This window comes from Cherax quadricarinatus, chromosome 45 (genome assembly GCF_038502225.1).
Source record: "Cherax quadricarinatus isolate ZL_2023a chromosome 45, ASM3850222v1, whole genome shotgun sequence".
NCBI classification, from domain to species: Eukaryota; Metazoa; Arthropoda; class Malacostraca; order Decapoda; family Parastacidae; genus Cherax; species Cherax quadricarinatus.
Genome location: NC_091336.1, coordinates 19,567,326 through 19,573,053, shown reverse-complemented (window position 1 = coordinate 19,573,053; position 5,728 = coordinate 19,567,326). Strand labels below are relative to the sequence as shown.

Here is a 5,728-nt window from a genome sequence, read left to right as displayed (position 1 = left end):
AGATACCTCACTTGGTTTTTTTTGCCTGGAAGACTCCAAGAGACCTATGCACTCACCTATTTGTGGTTGCCAGGGTCAAACCTTAGATCTCGATCTCACATCTCCGCTGGCCGCTACCGGTTTTCCTATCTACCTGTTTCGTTAGCACTATCGTACCTATTCTTGAAACTACACACACACACACACACACGGGCGCACATAACAGGAAGGGCACTGCAATGGATCAGAGAATACCTGACGGGGAGGCAACAACGAGTCATGGTATGTGATGAGGTATCACAGTGGGCACCTGTGACGAGCGGGGTCCCACAGGGGTCGGGCCTAGGACCAGTGCTATTTTTGGTATATGTGAACGACATGATGGAAGGGTTAGACTCAGAAGTGTCCCTGTTCGCAGATGATGTGAAGTTAATGAGGAGAATTAAATCACATGAGGACCGGGCAGGACTTCAAAGAGACCTGGACAGACTGGACACCTGCTCCAGCAACTGGCTTCTCGAATTTAACCCCGCCAAATGTAAAATCATGAAGATCGGGGAAGGGCACAGAAGACCGCAGACGGAGTATAGGCTAGGTGGCTAAAGACTGCAAACCTCGCTCAAGGAGAAAGATCTTGGGGTGAGTATAACACTGAGCATGTCTCCGGAAGCACACATCAACCAGATAACTGCTGCAGCATATGGGCGCCTGACAATAGCGTTCCGATACCTTAGTAAGGAATCGTTCAAGACACTGTACACCGTGTACGTCAGGCCCATACTGGAGTATGCAGCACCTGTTTGGAACCCGCACTTGATCTAGCACGTCAATAAATTGAGAAAGTGCAAAGGTTTGCGACAAGGTTAGTTCCAGAGCTAAGGGGAATGTCCTATTAAGAAAGGTTAAGGACAGGAGGGTCAGGGGAGACATGATAACGGCATATAAAATACTGCGCGGAACAGACAAGGTGAACAAAGACAGGATGTTCCAGGGAGGGGGCACAGAAACAAAAGGTTAAAATTGGAAGTTGACGACTCAGATGAGTCAAAGGAATGTTAGGAAGTATTTCTTCAGTCATAGAGTTGTCAGGCAGTGAAATAGCCTAGAAAGTGACGTAGTGGAGGCGGGAACCATACATAGTTTTAATATGAGGTTTGATAAAGCTCACGGAACAGGGAGAGAGAGGACCCAATAGCAACCAGTGAAGAGGCGGAGCCAGGAGTTAAGGCTCGACCCCTGCAACTACAAATAGGTGAGTACACACACACACACACACACACACACACACACACACACACACACACACACACACACACACACACACACACACACACACACACACAACCTCTCTCTCTCTCTCTCTCTCTCTCTCTCTCTCTCTCTCTCTCTCTCTCTCTCTCTCTCTCTCTCTCTCTATATATATATATATATATATATATATATATATATATATATATATATATATATATATATATATATATATATATATATATATATATATATATATAGATATATATATATATATATATATATATATATATATATATATATATATATATATATTTATATATATATAAATATATATATATATATATATATATATATATACATATATATATATATATATATATACATATATATATATATATATATACATATATATATATATATATATATATATATATATACATATATATATATATATATATACATATATATATATATATATATATATATATATATATATATATATATATATATACATATATATATATATATATATATATATATATATATATATATACATATATATATATATGTCGTGCCGAATAGGCAGAACTTGCGATCTTGGCTTAAATAGCAACGCTCATCTTGCCATATAGGACAAGCGAAAATTTGTGTATGCAATAATTTCGCCAAAATCATTTTGAACCTAACGAAAAAAATATATTTCATTGTGTTTGTTTAGTATTAAATTATTGTAAACAAATCTAAAATATATTTAGTTGGGTTAGGCTAAAATAAATTATTCTTGTTATACTAAGGTTAGGTAAGTTTTCTAAGATTCTTTTGGAGCAAAATTAAAATTTTTTACATTAACGTTAATGAAAAAAAATATATCTTTAAACGTATAAGAGAAAATTTCGGAAAGGACTTAATTTTAAATGAGTTCTTGCTAATTGACCAGTTTTACATATTCGGCACGACATATATAAATATACATATATATACATATATATATATATATATATATATATATATATATATATATATATATATATATATATATATATATATATATGTCGTGCAGAATATGTAAAACTGGTCAATTAGCAAGAATTCACTTAAAATTAAGTCCTTTCTAAAATTTTCTCTTATATGTTTAAAGATATATTTTTTTCATTAATGTTAATGTAAAAAATTTTAATTTTGCTCCAAAAGAATCTTAGAAAACTTACCTAACCTTATTATAACAAGAACAATTTATTTTAGCCTAACCCAACTAAATATATTTTAGATGTGTTCACAGTAATTTAATACTAAACAAACACAGTGAAATATATTTTTTTCGTTAGGTTCAGAATGATTTTGGCGACATTATTGCATACACAAATTTTCACTTGTCCTATATGGCAAGATGAACGTTGCTATTTAAGCCAAGATGGCAAGTTCTGCCTATTCGGCACGACATATATATATATATATATATATATATATATATATATATATATATATATATATATATATATATATATATATATATATATATATATATATATGTATGTATATATATATATATATATATATATATATATATATATATATATATATATATATATATATATATATATATATATACATGTATACATATATCCTATCTATAATACGTTAGTGTCTTGGTCGTTCCACCTCCAGATCAAAGAAATATAACCTAACATCCCTCCTACTCATTTACTTTTTTAATTTCCAGCAGTGCCCTCGTGTACCTGATTCCAGCCTCTTGAACAGACTTGTTCTATCCACCCTGTCAATACCTATCATTATTTTACATATAAGCCTATCATTTCTGGTCCTCTGTCCTCTGTCGTTTGATTTAGCTCCTTTAGCCTCTCCTCTTACGTCATACCCCTCAGATCAGGGACTAGTCTTATTTCAAACCTTTGTATTTTATCCAGTTTCTTGAGGTTCCTGAAGTTCCTGAAAGCTATCCTTAAATTTGCCGGTCTTGGTTCATGACCGAAATGTCGCCATAAGCTTCCTGTCCTAAATGGTGTCATTGGTGAACTTTAATATACACTTAGAAAATCTCTATTTTTGGTGGAAACTTTTATATTTTCCTCGAGACAATTGGTCTTCACATTTACACGTAAAGGTGAACACCATTATCCAAGACAACATTTACCTGCAAAATTGAAGAATGAAACTCTAGTGGGAACGTTCGCCAGCCAGCGGCTTTATCATTCCAGTACAGGGAAGATTTATATAAAACGAAAAGGAGTTTGAACAAATTACAGCATATGCGCGGAGAAGTGGCTTATATACTGTAGACAGGTGAGGCGACGCAGTTGTAAGAGACACCGGCTTCGCCTTACCTGTCTGCAGTTTATAGGCCCCCTTTTCCCTGCATATAATGCATATAATCCTGGCCAACGCAGGGTGGGGAGAGGGCAGGGCAAGTCTTCTAGTAATTTTTTTTTTTGTTGTTTTTATTCGCCGGGTATTCTCCCAGCCCGGGTCTTTTCCAAGTAGTGGTGACCCGGCCTTGGCTCCCTATCTGGGGAGTGTCTCGAGACTTAAGTCTCCCATGGGAGGAGGTACAAGTACCTCCTCATCTTCGGGACCAAGTGTCCCCAGGCCTAGCCACATTCCCCGCCCTCACGGGGCTCGTAGGGAGAAGCTAGGCCTCTGGTCTGCCATCTACCCCGCCTCAAAGGGGCTCGTGGGGATGGCAGTCTTATTCTAGTAATTAAGTAACTTTAATTTGGCACATGTACCATAAGTACAATTATTATACCCCCATTGAGAGTCCTTAGTTTATTTAGACACAGCTACCGCTGGTAACAAACATATTTTTTTTTTTAACAAACAGTAATAAGATAAGATTTGCTTGGATTTTTAACCCGGATGATTAGCTACCCAGGATATCCCAAGAAACTCAGTACGTCATCAAGAATTGTCTGTACAGACTGTCTGTCTGTACAGACTGTCTGTCTGTACAGACTGTCTGTCTGTATGCTTTTTCTTTGAAAGTTTTAAGTAGATAGCAAGTGTAATATATATCGTACTTTATTTATTTCATAAATGTGTCTCTCATTATATGGTTTGAATGCAAATGAATAAAGTCATTGTCTTGGTATGGAAGACTATCAGGGTAAACTTGCTTTTAGATATAATCAACTCCCACATGTTGAAAGCAAGTGCTCATAGTGTAGTGGTTATCACATCTGTCTAACACACAGAAGGTCCCAGGTTCGAGCCCTGGTGAGCACAAAGTGTTTTTGTCCTTTTAGAACAAAGGGGTTATGCGCACCTAGTTTATTAAACTATTTTGAAAATATTTCATAATTTATAATATTTTTTAGGTGGAGGGGCGGCATATTGTGTGTAAATTCAAAGGCTAATTATTCCTCTAAAGTTTGGGCAGGGAGGGGGTGGAAGGGGTGGAGGGGGAGGACTTTGTTTACGTTGTTTCCCCACGTCGGAAACCTAAGTTTATTTAGGCACAGGAACACAACTGCAATTACCTAGGATAACCTAAAAAAATCAGACATATTGACTTATTTAAATTAGGGTCCCTGAAATTCACTGTCCTCATCAGGACTCAGACATGGCACCTTCAGTGTGTTAAATGTGATAGCCACTATACTACAAGTACATAATCTATCTGTTTCATTTATTGTCTATAACCAATTTTTTACCGGTGAGGAATTTCCTCAAGAGTGAAATAACTATTAGCTTAGGATGAAATGAGTTTAATTTGATTTCTTCATAAAACTAATATCTACAGTAACTGTAAATGATTTTCTCTCTGTTGAGTTGCTTAGCTGTTTTTAAGATTATAATCATGGCTGATTTCTGCTATATCCTAAAGCTAGGCTTTAAATAATAAGATATGGCAAGGACCCCAAAGCAAATAAGTCACTTCGTCTGATATTTTTGGGTTATGCTTGATAATTTACACGTATGTTACTGTGATAATTGTAGTCACCTAAATTTGTGCAGTTGTACTTAAGTTAGCTTAGGTTAAATAAGAATTGTCGGGAAACAGGACAAGTGTTTCCTGACCCGAGTCTTAGTCATATGATGACCCACCGCTGGAGCTTTGGTCTTTTAACCTAGGCCTTCCACTGGCTTACTGGTTCACCCCTTTTAGAAAATTATAGTTATGATAATGACCATTTCATGTAACTGTACTTATGTGTACCTGCACCTAAATAAACCTAGTTAAGTTCATTTAGGAACAGGTACACATTAGTTCCGTTATACAAATTTAGTCAACTGCTGTAGGTCGCATCCTGGGAAGAAAGGACTCCAATGGCAATTAGCCACAGCTTTCTTGAGGCATCCTGGGTTATTAACTCTGTGGTATAGTTTTCTAACAAACTAATGTGTAATGGGGAACCCGAGACTTCAGTTTCCTCAGTAAAATATCTGGGAATCCCCTTTGAGCCATGCATGTCAGGAGAACTAATAAGGAACAGTGTAGTAAAGAAAGCGAATGCCAGACTGAAGTTCCTCTACAGATAAG

General features: G+C 36.0%; 1 non-coding gene across 1 annotated transcript; it reads left to right on the top strand.

Moving 5' to 3' along the window:
* The first annotated feature begins 4,397 nt into the window (after window positions 1–4,397).
* Window positions 4,398–4,470, top strand: TRNAV-AAC (transfer RNA valine (anticodon AAC)). The gene has a single exon. It is a non-coding gene; the product is annotated as a tRNA-Val (tRNA).
* The last annotated feature ends 1,258 nt before the right edge of the window (window positions 4,471–5,728 follow it).